Here is a 16,462-nt window from a genome sequence, read left to right as displayed (position 1 = left end):
TGGGGGTTGTGGTTAGTTCAGTATGACATTAGTATGGGTTGTTTTTAGTTCAGTGTGACTTCAGTGGGGATGTGCTCAGTTCAGTATGATGTCAGCGATGGTTGTGGTTAGTTCAGTATGAAGTCAGTGGGGGTTGTGAATTGTTCAGTATGACATCAGTGGTTGATGTGTTTAGTTTAGTATGATGTCAGTGGGGGCTGTGTTTAGGTCACTACGAAGTCAGGGGGTTGTGTTTAGTTCAGTATTACGTCAGCGGGGGTTGTGTTTAGTTCAGTATTACGTCAGCGGGGGTTGTGTTTAGTTCAGTATTACGTCAGCGGGGGTTGTGTTTAGTTCAGTATTACGTAAGTGGGGGTTGTGTTTAGTTTAGTATTACGTCAGCGGGGGTTGTGTTTAGTATTACGTCAGCGGGGGTTGTGTTTAGTTCAGTATGAAGTCAGTGGGGGTTGTGAATTGTTCAGTATGACATCAGTGGTTGATGTGTTTAGTTCAGTATGATGTCAGTGGGGGCTGTGCTCAGTTCAGTATGACGTCAGTGGGGGCTGTGCTCAGTTCAATATGACGTCAGTGGGGGTTGTGTTTAGTTCAGTATGATGTCAGTGGGGGTTGTGTTTGTTCAGTCTGACGTCAGTGGGGCTTGTTTTTTGTTGAGAGAAATGTCAGTGGGGGTTGTGTTTAGTTTAGTATTAAATCAGTGGGGTTGTGTTTCTTTCAGTAAGACGTCAGCGGGGTTGTGTTTAGTTCAGAATTAAATCAGTGGGGTTGTGTTTAGTTCAGTATTAAATCAGTGGGGTTGTGTTTAGTTCAGTATTAAATCAGTGGGGTTGTGTTTAGTTCAGTATTAAATCAGTGGGGTTGTGTTTAGTTCAGTATTAAATCAGTGGGGTTGTGTTTAGTTCATTATTAAATCAGTGGGGTTGTGTTTAGTTCATTAAGACGTCAGCGGGGTTGTGTTTAGTTCAGAATTAAATCAGTGGGGTTGTGTTTAGTTCAGTATTAAATCAGTGGGGTTGTGTTTAGTTCAGTATAATGTCAGTGGGGGTTGTGTTTAGTTCAGAATTAAATCAGTGGGGTTGTGTTTAGTTCAGTATTAAATCAGTGGGGGTTGTGTTTAGTTCAGTATTAAATCAGTGGGGTTGTGTTTAGTTCAGTATAATGTCAGTGGGGGTTGTGTTTAGTTCAGAATTAAATCAGTGGGGTTGTGTTTAGTTCAGTATTAAATCAGTGGGGGTTGTGTTTAGTTCAGAATTAAATCAGTGGGGTTGTGTTTAGTTCAGTATTAAATCAGTGGGGGTTGTGTTTAGTTCAGAATTAAATCAGTGGGGTTGTGTTTAGTTCAGTATTAAATCAGTGGGGTTGTGTTTAGTTCAGAATTAAATCAGTGGGGTTGTGTTTAGTTCAGTATTAAATCAGTGGGGTTGTGTTTAGTTCAGTATAATGTCAGTGGGGGTTGTGTTTAGTTCAGTATTAAATCAGTGGGGTTGTGTTTAGTTCAGTATTAAATCAGTGAGGTTGTGTTTAGTTCAGTATAATGTCAGTGGGGGTTGTGTTTAGTTCAGTATTAAATCAGTGGGGTTGTGTTTAGTTCAGTATTAAATCAGTGGGGTTGTGTTAAGTTCAGTATAATGTCAGTGGGGTTGTGTTTAGGTCAGTGTGATGTCAGTCGGGGTTGTGTTAAGTTCAGTATAATGTCAGTGGGGTTGTGTTTAGGTCAGTGTGATGTCAGTCGGGGTTATGATTAGTTCAGTATGATGTCAGTGGCGGTTGTGTTTAGTTCAATATTAAGTTAATGGGGGTTATTTTTAGTTCAGTATGATGTCAGTGGGGGTTCTGTTTAGTTCAATATAATATCAGTAGGGGTTGTATTCAATACAGTTCAACCTCAGTGGGGGTTGTATTAGTTCAGTGTGACATTAGTTGGGGTTGTGTTTAGTTCAGTTTGAAATCAGTGAGGGTTGTGTTTAGTTAAGTATTATGTCAGTGGGGGTTGTGTTTTCTTTAGTATGACATCCGTGGGGGTTGTTTTTAGTTCAGTATGATGTCAGTGGGGGTTGTGTTCAGTTCAGTATGACGTTAGTGGGGTCAGTGTTTAGTTCAATATGAAGTCAGTGAGGTTATGTTTAGTTCAGTATGATGTCAGCTGGGGTTCTGTTTAGTTCAGTATGAAGTCAGTATGGGGTTGTGTTTAGTTTAGTATGATGTCTGTGGGGGTTGTGTTTAGTTCAAAATTAATATAATGGGGGTTATTTTTATTTCAGTATGATGTCAGCGGGGGTTCTGTTTATATCAATATAACATCAGTAGAGGTTGTATTCAATACAGTACAACGTCAGCGGGGATTGTGATTTGTTCAGTATGAAGTCAGTGGGTGTTGTGTTTAGTTCAGTATGAAGTCAGTGGGGTTGTGTTTAGTTCAGTATGATGTCAGTGGGGTTGTGTTTAGTTCAGTATGAAGTCAGTGGGGTTGTGTTTAGTTTAGTATGACATCAGTGGGGTTGTGTTTAGTTTAGTATGATGTCGGCGTGGGTTGTGTTTAGTTCAGTATGATTACAGTGGGGTTTGTGTTTTGTTCACTTTGATGTCAGTGTGGGTTGTGAATAGTTCAGTATGACTTCAGTGGGGGTTGTGTTTAGTTTAGTATGACATCAGTGGGGGTTGTGTTTAGTTCAGAATGATGTCAGTGGGGGTTGTGTTTAGTTCAGTATGATTACAGTGGGGTTTGTGTTTTGTTCACTTTGATGTCAGTGTGGGTTGTGAATAGTTCAGTATGACTTCAGTGGGGGTTGTGTTTATTTTTGTATGATGTCAGTGGGGGTTGTGAATAGTTCAGTATGACTTCAGTGGGGGTTGTGTTTATTTTTGTATGATGTCAGTGGGGGTTGTGTTTAGTTCAGTATGAAGTAGGTGGGGTTGTGATTCTTTTCAGTAAGATGTCAGTGTGGTTTGTGAATAGTTCAGTATGACTTCAGTTGGGGTTGTGTTTATTTCAGAATGATGTCAGTGGGGGTTGTGAATAGTTCAGTATGACATCAGTGCGGGTTGTGTTTAGTTTAGTATGACATCAGTGGGGTTGTGTTTAGTTCAGTATGACTTCAGTGTGGGTTGTGAATAGTTCAGTATGACTTCAGTGGAGGTTGTGTTTAGTTCAGTATGATGTCAGTGGGGGTTTTGTTCAGTTCAGTATGACGTCAGTGGTGATGTGTTTAGTTCAGTATGATGTCAGTGGGTATTGTGTTTTGTTCAGTATGATGTCAGTGGGGTTGTGTTTAGTTCAGTATGATGTCAGTGGGGTTGTGTTTAGTTCAGTATGATGTCAGTGGGGTTGTGTTTAGTTCAGTATGAAGTCAGTGGGGTTGTGTTTAGTTTAGTATGACATCAGTGGGGTTGTGTTTAGTTTAGTATGATGTCGGCGTGGGTTGTGTTTAGTTCAGTATGATTACAGTGGGGTTTGTGTTTTGTTCACTTTGATGTCAGTGTGGGTTGTGAATAGTTCAGTATGACTTCAGTGGGGGTTGTGTTTAGTTTAGTATGACATCAGTGGGGGTTGTGTTTAGTTCAGAATGATGTCAGTGGGGGTTGTGTTTAGTTCAGTATGATTACAGTGGGGTTTGTGTTTTGTTCACTTTGATGTCAGTGTGGGTTGTGAATAGTTCAGTATGACTTCAGTGGGGGTTGTGTTTATTTTTGTATGATGTCAGTGGGGGTTGTGAATAGTTCAGTATGACTTCAGTGGGGGTTGTGTTTATTTTTGTATGATGTCAGTGGGGGTTGTGTTTAGTTCAGTATGAAGTAGGTGGGGTTGTGATTCTTTTCAGTAAGATGTCAGTGTGGTTTGTGAATAGTTCAGTATGACTTCAGTTGGGGTTGTGTTTATTTCAGAATGATGTCAGTGGGGGTTGTGAATAGTTCAGTATGACATCAGTGCGGGTTGTGTTTAGTTTAGTATGACATCAGTGGGGTTGTGTTTAGTTCAGTATGACTTCAGTGTGGGTTGTGAATAGTTCAGTATGACTTCAGTGGAGGTTGTGTTTAGTTCAGTATGATGTCAGTGGGGGTTTTGTTCAGTTCAGTATGACGTCAGTGGTGATGTGTTTAGTTCAGTATGATGTCAGTGGGTATTGTGTTTTGTTCAGTATGATGTCAGTGGGGGTTGTGTTTAGGTTAGTATGATGTCAGTTGGGGTTTCTGTTTAGTTCAATATGAAGTTAGTGGGGGTTGTGTTTAGTTCAGTATGACATCAGTGGGGGTTGAATTTAGTTCAGTATGTTGTCAGTGGTGATTGTGATAAGTTCAGTTTGACGTAAGTGGGGGTTGTGTTTAGTTCCGTATGAAGTCAGTGGGGGTTGTGTTTAGTTAAGTATTACATCAGTGGGGGTTGTGGTTAGATCAGTATGACATTAGTATGGGTTGTTTTTAGTTCAGTGTGACTTCAGTGAGGGTTGTGTTTAGTTCAGTATGATGTTGGTGGGGGTTGTGTTTAGTTCAGTATGAAGTCAGTGAGGGTTAAATTTAGTTCAGTATGACGTCACTTGGGGTTGTGTTTAGCTCTGTCAGCGGGAATTGTGTTTAGTTCAGTATGAAGTCAGTGAGGGTTAAATTTAGTTCAGTATGACGTCACTTGGGGTTGTGTTTAGCTCTGTCAGCGGGAATTGTGTTTAGTTCAGTAGTATATCAGTGGGGGTTGTATTTAGTTCAGTATGATGTCAGTGGGGGTTGTGAATAGTTCAGTATGACTTCAGTGGGGGTTGTGCTCAGTTCAGTATGATGTCAGCGATGGTTGTTTAGTTCAATTTGACGTCAGTGGGGTGTGTGGTTAGTTCAGTATGAAGTCAGTGGGGGTTGTGAATTGTTCAGTATGACGTCTGCAGGAATTGTGTTTAGTTCACTATGATGTCAGCGGGCGTTGTATTTAGTTCTGTTTGACATCAGTGGTTGATGGGTTTAGTTTAGTATGATGTCAGTGGGGGCTGTGTTTAGTAATACGTAAGTGGGGGTTGTGTTTAGTATTACGTCAGCGGGGGTTGTGTTTAGTTCAGTATTACGTCAGCGAGGGTTGTGTTTAGTTCAGTATAATGTCAGTGGGGGTTGTGTTTAGTTCAGTATTACGTCAGCGGGGGTTGTGTTTAGTTCAGTATTACGTCAGCGGGGGTTGTGTTTAGTTCTGTATAATGTCAGTGGGGGTTGTGTTTAGTTCAGTATTACGTCAGCGGGGGTTGTGTTTAGTTTAGTATTACGTCAGCGGGGGTTGTGTTTAGTATTACGTCAGTGGGGTTTGTGTTTAGTTTAGTATTACGTAAGTGGGGGTTGTGTTTAGTTTAGTATTATGTCAGCGGGGGTTGTGTTTAGGTTAGTATGATGTCAGTTGGGGTTTCTGTTTAGTTCAATATGAAGTTAGTGGGGGTTGTGTTTAGTTCAGTATGACATCAGTGGGGGTTGAATTTAGTTCAGTATGTTGTCAGTGGTGATTGTGATAAGTTCAGTTTGACGTAAGTGGGGGTTGTGTTTAGTTCCGTATGAAGTCAGTGGGGGTTGTGTTTAGTTAAGTATTACATCAGTGGGGGTTGTGGTTAGATCAGTATGACATTAGTATGGGTTGTTTTTAGTTCAGTGTGACTTCAGTGAGGGTTGTGTTTAGTTCAGTATGATGTTGGTGGGGGTTGTGTTTAGTTCAGTATGAAGTCAGTGAGGGTTAAATTTAGTTCAGTATGACGTCACTTGGGGTTGTGTTTAGCTCTGTCAGCGGGAATTGTGTTTAGTTCAGTATGAAGTCAGTGAGGGTTAAATTTAGTTCAGTATGACGTCACTTGGGGTTGTGTTTAGCTCTGTCAGCGGGAATTGTGTTTAGTTCAGTAGTATATCAGTGGGGGTTGTATTTAGTTCAGTATGATGTCAGTGGGGGTTGTGAATAGTTCAGTATGACTTCAGTGGGGGTTGTGCTCAGTTCAGTATGATGTCAGCGATGGTTGTTTAGTTCAATTTGACGTCAGTGGGGTGTGTGGTTAGTTCAGTATGAAGTCAGTGGGGGTTGTGAATTGTTCAGTATGACGTCTGCAGGAATTGTGTTTAGTTCACTATGATGTCAGCGGGCGTTGTATTTAGTTCTGTTTGACATCAGTGGTTGATGGGTTTAGTTTAGTATGATGTCAGTGGGGGCTGTGTTTAGTAATACGTAAGTGGGGGTTGTGTTTAGTATTACGTCAGCGGGGGTTGTGTTTAGTTCAGTATTACGTCAGCGAGGGTTGTGTTTAGTTCAGTATAATGTCAGTGGGGGTTGTGTTTAGTTCAGTATTACGTCAGCGGGGGTTGTGTTTAGTTCAGTATTACGTCAGCGGGGGTTGTGTTTAGTTCTGTATAATGTCAGTGGGGGTTGTGTTTAGTTCAGTATTACGTCAGCGGGGGTTGTGTTTAGTTTAGTATTACGTCAGCGGGGGTTGTGTTTAGTATTACGTCAGTGGGGTTTGTGTTTAGTTTAGTATTACGTAAGTGGGGGTTGTGTTTAGTTTAGTATTATGTCAGCGGGGGTTGTGTTTAGTATTACGTAAGTGGGGGTTGTGTTTAGTTTAGTATTACGTCAGCGGGGGTTGTGTTTAGTTCAGTATAATGTCAGTGGGGGTTGTGTTTAGTTCAGTATAATGTCAGTGGGGGTTGTGTTTAGTTCAGTATTATGTCAGTGCTCTTTATGCTGTGTCTGCAGTTTTTGTGATTCCCTGTAGAGGTTTTAGGTGTGCGTGTGTGTTTGAGCTCAGTGCATTTTTGTGTCTATGTGCATGCCTGTGCTTGCATTGATTTGTGTTTATGTAAATGTCTGCCTGTGTTAGTTTTTTTTGTGCATGTATTTTTGAGCAGATCCTTTGGCTCTGTGCTGAGGTGACACTGCTGATATCCCCCAGCGTAACTTCAGCAACATATGTTCCTTTAATTATTCAACTGCACATTGCATAAGAGTCCACTGATCCCTCAGAACAAAACAGAACAGAAGAGAGTGATCAGATGGGAGATTGGCTGCCTGTGGACTAGGTTGGAGGAGAGAGATGGACCTCCAGGGGACAGGGACAGAGAGCTGCTGTTCCCTCTTCTACCTCCTCACCTGCTATTAGCCCATGGGTCTAATAGCAGGCCTGTGATGGAATACATGATTTGTAGAGGGTTACTGTGTTTATTGCAGAGGGATACATATTCTATTGCAGAGGGATACAGAATCTATTTCAGAGGCATACAGGATCTATTTCAGAGGGATGCAGTGTACAGGACGACCATGGAGAATGAGAGGGATGGAAGGAGTCATGAAGAGTAGGATGAGTAGTGGAGGATGAGCCATAATGAGAGAGAGAGAGAGAGAGAGAGAGAGAGAGAGAGAGAGAGAGAGAGAGAGAGAGAGAGAGAGAGAGAGAGAGAGAGAGAGAGAGAGAGAGAGAGAGAGAGAGAGAGAGAGAGAGAGAGAGAGAGAGAGAGAGAGAGAGAGAGAGAGAGAGAGAGAGAGAGAGAGAGAGAGAGAGAGAGAGAGAGAGAGAGAGAGAGAGAGAGAGAGAGAGAGAGAGAGAGAGAGAGAGAGAGAGAGAGAGATTATATAACAACAACAGGTCTGTGATCTTCTCCCTGGAAGCAATGAAGAGAAAATATTGACTTTGGAAGGGAGAAACTGCAGCGCGATTAGAACTAGGGACTGGGGCTATGGAACAAGAGAGATAGGGGGAGAGAGTTGGCCAGAAAGAGAGAATGAGCAGGGAGGGAGAGATACAGTGCCTTCAGAAAGTGTTGACTTATTCCACATTTATTCCACATTTTGTTGTGTTAAAACCTGATTCCAATTTGATTAAATATTTGTGTTTATCTCAACTATCTGCCCACAATACCCCATAATGACAATGTGAAAACATGTTTTTAGAAATGTTTGTCAATGTATTGAAAATGAAATACAGAAATATCTCATTTACATAGGTATTTGCACCCCTGAGTCAATAGTTTGTGGGAGCACATTTGGCAGCAATTAAAGCTGTGAGTTTTCTCTAAGAGCTTTTCACACCTGAATTTGCAACATTTGCCCATTATTCTTTTCAAAATTCTTCAAGCTCTGACAACTTCGTTGTTTCTCATTGCTAGACAACCAGTTTACAGTTTTGATTTAAGTCAAAACTGTAACTCGGCCACTCGGGAACATTTACTGTCCTCTTGTTAAGCAACTCCAGTGTAGATGTGGTCGTCTGTTTAAGGTTATTCTCCTGCTGAACGGTGAATTCATCTTCCAGTGTCTGGTGGATAACTGACTGAACCAAGTTTTTCTCTAGAATTTTTCCTGTGCTTAGCTACATTCCACTTTTTTTTATCTTGAAAAACTCCCAAGTCCTTCATTTCTAGCGCAGCGTTCCGCTAGGGGAACCCCTCGACAACATTCTGTTGAAAAGGCAGTGCGCAAAATTAAAAAATATTTTTTAGAAATATGTAGCTTTCACACATTAACAAGTCCAATACAGCAAATGAAAGATAAACATCTTGTCGATTTCAGTTCCATAAAGTCCATCATTTATGGCCAAACAGCAACTTGTTGTTAGCGTGTTCAGCCCACTAATTAAACTCAAAAAGTTCCGTTACAGGTCGTAGAAACAAGTTAAACGATGTATGGAATCAATCGTTAGGATGTTTTTAACATAAAACATCAATAATGTTCCAACCAGAGAATTCCTATGTCTGAAGAAAAGCACCGGAACAAGAGCCTGAGAGCCTGAGACACTCTGCCAGACCACTGACTCAAATAGGTCTCATGAGCCCCTCCTTTATAGTAGAATCCTCATTCAAGTTTTTAACGACGGTTGACATCTATTGGAAGCCGTAGGAAGTGCAACTTTATCCATATCTCACTGTGTATTCAGTAGGCCAAGCTTTGAAAAACTACAAATGTCAGATGTCCCACTTCCTGGTTGGATTTTTCTCAGGTTTTCGCCTGCCATATGAGTTCTGTTATACTCACAGACATCATTCAAACAGTTTTAGAAACTTCAGAGTGTTTTCTATCCAATACTACTAGTAATATGCATATATTAGCATCTGGGACAGAGTAGGAGGCAGTTCACTCTGGGCATGCTATTCATCCAAAAGTGAAAATGCTGCCCCCGATCCCAAAAAGTTTAGTAACAAGTATACCCATAACATGATGCAGCCACCACTATGCTTGAAAATATGGAGAGTGGTATTGTATTGTATTTGCCCTAAACACAACACTTTGTATTCAGGACAAAAACTTTTCCACATTTTTTGCAATATTACTTTAGTGCCTTGTTGCAAACAGGATGCATGTTTAAGAATATTTGTATTCTGTACAAGCTTCCTTCTTTTCACTCTGTCAATTGGGTTAGTATTGTGGAGTAACTACAATGTTGTTGATCCACTGTCACGTAATATCAAGGTGGGTGGAATCAGGCGCAGAGAGCAGGTTACAGTGAGTCGATAGTTATTTATTCTCCGAAAACCAAACACGGTCAACCCAAATATGCAGGGTGAAATAATCCAACACAGGATCAAAATATTATCGGAGAAAATAACACACACGTATTAACCCAAAATACATGAATCCAAAACAATCCCGCACAAAACAAGGGTGGGACAACCTACTACATATAAGGACGTTAATTAAACTAAAATACACACAGGTGAAACTAATAAGACAAAACCAACAGACAAACGAAAAAGGGATCGGTGGTGGCTAGTAGGACGGTGACGACGACCGCCGAGCACCGCCCGAACAGGCAGGAGAGCCAACCTCGGCGGAAGTCGTGACAGTACCCCCCCCCCTGACGCGCGGCCCCCGCAGCGCGCCGCCACCGTCCTCGAGGACGACCCGGAGGACGAGGTGCTGGGCGATCCGGGTGGAGGCGGTGGAAATCTCTCAGGAGAGAAGGGTCCAAAATATCCCTCACCGGAACCCAGCATCTCTCCTCCGGACCGTACCCCTCCCAGTCCACGAGGTACTGTAGGCCCCCCACCCGGCGTCTCGAATCCAGAATGCCCCGAACTGTGTACGCCGGGGACCCCTCGATGTCCAGGGGGGGCGGAGGGACCTCAGGCACCTCACCTTCTTGCAGGGGACCAGCCACCACCGGCCTGAGGAGAGACACATGAAACGAGGGGTTAATACGGTAATACCTAGGAAGTTGTAACCTGTAACACACCTCGTTTATTCTCCTCAGGACTTTGAACGGCCCCACACACTGCGGCCCCAGCTTCCGACAGGGCAGGCGGAGGGACAGGTTTCGGGTCGAGAGCCAGACCCTGTCCCCTGGTGCAAACACGGGGGCCTCACTGCGGTGCTGGTCAGCGCTCCTCTTCTGCCGTTCGCCCGCTAACCGTAGTGAGTCCTGAACGGCCTTCCAGGTGTCCTTGGAGCGCTGTACCCATTCCTCCACCGCAGGAGCCTCGGTCTGGCTCTGATGCCATGGGGCCAGGACCGGCTGGTAACCTAACACACACTCAAAAGGAGACAAGTTAGTTGAGGAGTGGCGTAGGGAGTTCTGGGCTAGTTCAGCCCAGGGAACATACCTTGCCCACTCACCAGGCCGGTCCCGGCAATAGGACCGCAGAAACCTGCCCACATCTTGGTTTACGCGCTCCACCTGCCCATTACTCTCGGGGTGAAAACCTGAGGTTAAGCTGACCGAGACCCCCAGTCTCTCCATAAACGCTCTCCATACTCTGGACGTGAATTGGGGACCCCGATCAGAAACGATGTCCTCAGGCACCCCATAGTGCCGGAAGACATGGGTAAACAAGGCCTCAGCAGTCTGCAGGGCCGTAGGGAGACCGGGCAACGGGATGAGACGACAGGACTTAGAAAACCGGTCCACAACGACCAGGATCGTAGTACTTCCCTGGGACGGGGGAAGGTCGGTAAGAAAGTCCACCGATAAGTGTGTCCACGGCCGTTGTGGAACGGGGAGGGGTTGTAATTTCCCTCTAGGAAGGTGCCGAGGAGCCTTGCTCTGAGCACACACTGAGCAGGAGGAGACATAAAATCTCACGTCTTTAGCTAGCGTGGGCCACCAGTATCTCCCTCTCAGACTCCGCACTGTCCTCTCAATGCCAGGATGACCCGATGAGGGGAGAGTATGAGCCCACCGAATCAGCTTGTCCCGGACCCCCCTCGGTACGTACTGAGTTCCCACTGGACAGTTGGGGGGGGCCGGCTCTGACCGTGAGGCCTCCTCTATCTCCGCGTCCACCTCCCATACCACCGGTGCCACGAGACATGACGGTGAAATGATGGGAGCTGGCTCAACGGGCCGCTCCTCGGTATCATAGAGGCGGGACAGCGCGTCGGCTTTGGTGTTTTGGGAGCCTGGCCGGTATGAGAGGGTAAACCGGAACCTGGTAAAAAACATAGCCCATCTAGCCTGACGTGGATTTAGTCTCTTCGCTGCCCGGATATACTCGAGATTACGATGGTCAGTCCAGATGAGAAAGGGGTGTTTAGCCCCCTCAAGCCAATGTCTCCACACCTTCAGAGCCTTGACTACAGCTAACAACTCCCGGTCCCCCACATCATAGTTTCGCTCCGCTGGGCTGAGCTTGCTCGAAAAGAAAGCACAAGGGCGAAGCTTGGGTGGCACGCCCGAGCGTTGGGACAGCACGGCTCCGACCCCAGCCTCGGACGCATCCACCTCCACTATGAACGCTAAAGAGGGGTCCGGATGCGCCAACACGGGCGCATTGGTGAACAGCTCCTTCAAACGAGTGAATGCTCTGCCCGCCTCTGCTGACCAGCGCAAGCGCACCGGTCCTCCCTTCAGCAGCGAGGTGATGGGAGCAGCCACCTGACCAAAACCCCGGATAAACCTCCGGTAGTAATTGGCAAACCCTAAAAACCGCTGCACCTCTTTCACCGTGGTCGGAGTCGGCCAATTACGCACGGCTGTAACGCGGTCATCCTCCATCACCACCCCAGAGGTGGAAATACGATATCCCAGGAAGGAAACGGACTGCTTGAAAAACTCACATTTCTCCGCCTTGCAATACAGGTCATGCTCCAGCAGTCGCCCAAGTACCTTACGCACCAGAGACACATGCACCGCGCGTGTGGCAGAATAGATCAAGATGTCATCGATGTACACTACCACTCCCTGCCCGAGCAGGTCTCGGAGAATTTCGTCTACGAAGGATTGGAAGACGGCTGGAGCATTCTTCAACCCGTATGGCATGACGCGGTACTCATAATGACCAGATGTAGTACTAAATGCAGTTTTCCACTCATCTCCTCCCCGGATACGCACCAGATTATACGCGCTCCTCAGGTCCAGTTTTGTGAAGAAGCGCGCCCCGTGAAATGATTCCACCGCCGTAGCGATGAGAGGTAGTGGGTAACTAAACCCCACTGTGATGGAATTTAGACCTCTATAATCAATGCACGGACGCAGACCTCCATCCTTCTTCTTCACAAAAAAAGAAGCTTGAGGAGACGGGTGATGCGGAGGGCCGAATGTACCCCTGTCTCAGCGATTCAGCAACGTATGTTTCCATCGCTACCGTCTCCTCCTGGGACAATGGATACACGTGACTCCTAGGAAGTGCAGCGTTCTCCAGAAGGTTTATCACGCAGTCCTCTCGACGATGAGGTGGTAATTGGGTCGCCTTCCTTTTACTGAAGGCGATAGCCAAATCGGCATATTCAGAGGGAATGCGCACGGTGGAGACTTGGTCTGGACTCTCCACCGTAGTCGCACCAACGGCAACTCCTCTACACCTACCTGAACACTCCTCTGACCACCCCTTAAGAGCCCCCTGTCGCCAGGAAATCACCGGATTGTGTTGAGCTAACCAGGGAACCCCCAACACCACTGGAAACGCAGGTGAATCTATAAGGAACAGACTAATCTGCTCCTTATGATCCCCCTGCGTTACCATGTCCAGTGGCACCGTAGCCTCCCTAATCACTCCTGACCCTAATGGTCGGCTATCTAAGGAGTGCACGGGGAAGGGTTGGTCTAACGACACCAGGGGAATCCCTAGCCTTAACGCAAGCCCACGATCCATGAAATTCCCAGCTGCGCCTGAATCGACTAGCGCCTTATGCTGTAGAGAGGGAAAAAACCCAGGGAAAGAAGTCAATACATACACATGACCGACAGGAGGCTCTGGGTGAGTCTGGTGCTTACTCACCTGGGGTGATCGAGCAGTGCTCCGCCTGCCATCCCGACTCCCAGACGAGTTCCTCCAGCACCGGTCTGACGTGTGCCCTCGTCGACCACAACTGGTGCAGGAGGACACTCCTCCTCCGGTCCCCCTCGAAGCTGCCCCTCCTAATTCCATAGGGATAGGGGCAGGAGGGCTGGGAAGTGGAAACGACAGGGCCTGATCCGAACGCCCGCGGGCAGCCAGCAGATTGTCGAGACGGATAGCCAAGTCAATGAGCTCATCCAGTGTGCAGGTGGTGTCCCGACATGCCAGCTCCCTGCGGACGTCCTCCCTGAGACTGCATCTGAAATGATCGACCAAGGCCCTGTCGTTCCATCCTGCTCCTGCGGCCAAGGTCCTGAACTCCAGAGCGAAGTCCTGTGCGCTCCTCGTCTCCTGCCGCAGGTGGAACAGCCGTTCACCCGCCGCCCGACCCTCTGGTGGATGGTCAAAAACAGCTCGGAATCGGCGGGTGAACTCTGGGTAATTATCCCTCGCCGAGTCCGGACCATTCCACACTGCGTTGGCCCACTCGAGGGCTCGCCCAGTCAAGCAGGAGACGAGGGCGCTCACACTCTCCTCTCCAGAGGGAGCAGGACGCACGGTAGCCAGGTATAGTTCCAGTTGAAGGAGGAAACCCTGGCACCCAGCCGCCGTTCCGTCATACTCCCGTGGGAGTGTCAACCGAAGAGCCCCGGAGCCCGATGTGGTCGCAGGAACAGGAGGTGCTGGAGAAGGGGGTGCTAGCGATGATGTGGGAAGACCACTCCTCTCCCATCGATCCATCCTCTCCATCATTTGGTCCATGGCAGAACCAATCCGATGAAGCACGCTGGTGTGGTGGAGGACTCTCTCCTCCATCGATGGGAGAGGAGACGCGGCTGCTCCTGCTGATTCCATGGGTGGTGCGGGATTCTGTCACGTAATATCAAGGTGGGTGGAATCAGGCGCAGAGAGCAGGTTACAGTGAGTCGATAGTTATTTATTCTCCGAAAACCAAACACGGTCAACCCAAATATGCAGGGTGAAATAATCCAACACAGGATCAAAATATTATCGGAGAAAATAACACACACGTATTAACCCAAAATACATGAATCCAAAACAATCCCGCACAAAACAAGGGCGGGACAACCTACTACATATAAGGACGTTAATTAAACTAAAATACACACAGGTGAAACTAATAAGACAAAACCAACAGACAAACGAAAAAGGGATCGGTGGTGGCTAGTAGGACGGTGACATCCACCCTTAATTTTCTCCTATCACAGCCGTTAAACTCTGTAACTGTTTGGCTTTATGGTGAAATCCCTGAGCGGTTTCGTTCCTCTCCAGCAACTGAGTTAGGAAGGACACCTGTATCTTTGTAGTGACTGGGTGTATTGATACACATTCCAAATTGTAATTAATAACTTCACCGTGCTCAAAGGGATATTCAATGCTTGCTTTTTTTACCCACCTACCAATAGGTGCCCTTCTTTTCAAGGCATTGGAAAACCTCCTTGGTCTTTGTGGTTGAATCTGTGTTTGAAATTACCTGCTGGACTAAGGGACCTCACAGATAATTTTATGTGTAGGGTACAGAGATGAAGCAGTCATTCAAAAATCATGTTAAACATTACTATTTCACACAGTGTTAGTCCATGCAATTTATTATGTGACTTGTTTAACAATTTTTTTCTCTTATTTGGGCATGCCATAACAAAGGGGTTGAATACTTATTGACTTGAATTTGTAAAAACATTTTGAAAAACATAATTCCACTTTGACATTATGGGGTATTGTGTGTAAGCCAGTGACATTTCTGAAGGCATTGTAGAACGGCTGATAGATGTAGAGCACAAGGCAGTTCACAGAATCGTCCAGTTAAAGACATTTTGCCCCTTTTACATTACTAATGTAGCTAACATTAGATGTAGCTAACCTTGCCTCGATTCGGCAGTCTTATCCGGATCATCATGACATTTGTAGTTCTTTATGACAGCCACATTAGCAGCTAATTAAAATGTCATTTTGTGGGGGTAAATACAGGCAAATATAACGATAAAAGTAATCTTGTCCTTGAGAGATTTACACGGTTCTGAAAACGTCACGCCAGGGTAAGCTTTCTTCTAATGCATGTGTCAAACTTATTCCACGGAGGGAAGTTTTCTGTGTCTGCGAGTTTTCGCTTCTCCGCTGTACTCAATTTATTAATTAAGGTCACCTGGTTGTTTAGGTCTTAATTTAAAGGAAAAAAATAAAACCAGCAGACACTAGGCCCTCCATGGAATGTGTTTGACACCCCTGTTTTAATGCCTCTTAAAGGGAAAGTAACTGAAAGTAATCAGATTACTTTACTGAGTTTGTGCGATTATTAAAAAATAGCACAAAGAAGAAGATATAAGGATAATTTACACTGAACAAAAATATGAACGCAACATGTAAAGTGTTGGTCCCATGTTTCATGAGCTGAAATAAAAAATCCCATAAATGTCCCATACACTGTCAGATTTTGTGCACAAATTTGTTTACGCCCCTGTTAGTGAGCATTTCTATCCATCCACCTGACAAGTGTGGTATATCAATAAGCTGATTAAACTGCATGATCATTACACAGGTGCACCTGATAGTTGAGGTGCAAAGAAAAAACTATATCTCAGACTGGCCAATAAAAAGAAAAGATTAAGATGGGCAAAAGAACACAGACACTGGACAGAGAAGCTCTGCCTAGAAGGCCAGCATCCCGGGGTCGCCTCTTCACTGTTGACTTGAGACTGATGTTCTGCGGGTACTATTTAATGAAGCTGCCAGTTGAGAACTTGTGATGCGCCTGTTTCTCAAACTAGACACTCTAATGTACTTGTCCTCTTGCTCAGTTGTGCATCGGGGCCTACCACTCCTCTTTCTATTCTGGTTAGAGCCAGTTTGCACTGTTCTGGGAAGGGAGTAGTACACAGCGTTGTATGAGATCTTCAGTTTCTTTGCAATTTGTCGCATGGAATAGCCTTCATTTCTCAGAACAAGAATAGACTGATGAGTTTCAGAAGAAAGTTCTTTGTTTCTGGCCATTTTGAGCCTGTAATCGAACCCACAAATGCTGATGCTCCAGATACTCAACTTGTCTAAAGAAGGCCAGTTTTATGGCTTCTTTAATCAGTACAACAGTTTTCAGCTGTGCTAACATAATTGCGAAAGGGTTTTCTACTGATCAATTAGCCTTTTAAAATTATAAACTTGGATTAGCTAACACAACATGCCATTGGAAGACAGGAGTGACGGTTGCTGATAATGGGTCTCTATGTAGATATTCTTTTAAAAA

The 16,462-nt window shown here is 45.3% G+C and overlaps 1 protein-coding gene across 7 annotated transcripts in view; it reads left to right on the top strand.

Annotated features, from left to right (window-relative positions):
* Positions 1 to 16,462, top strand: part of LOC110524556 (E3 ubiquitin-protein ligase LNX) — a 95,260-nt gene that overhangs the window by 62,406 nt on the left and 16,392 nt on the right. The window lies entirely within an intron of this gene.

This window comes from Oncorhynchus mykiss, chromosome 5 (genome assembly GCF_013265735.2).
Source record: "Oncorhynchus mykiss isolate Arlee chromosome 5, USDA_OmykA_1.1, whole genome shotgun sequence".
NCBI lineage: Eukaryota > Metazoa > Chordata > Actinopteri > Salmoniformes > Salmonidae > Oncorhynchus > Oncorhynchus mykiss.
This window is presented reverse-complemented; position numbering and strand designations above follow the sequence as displayed.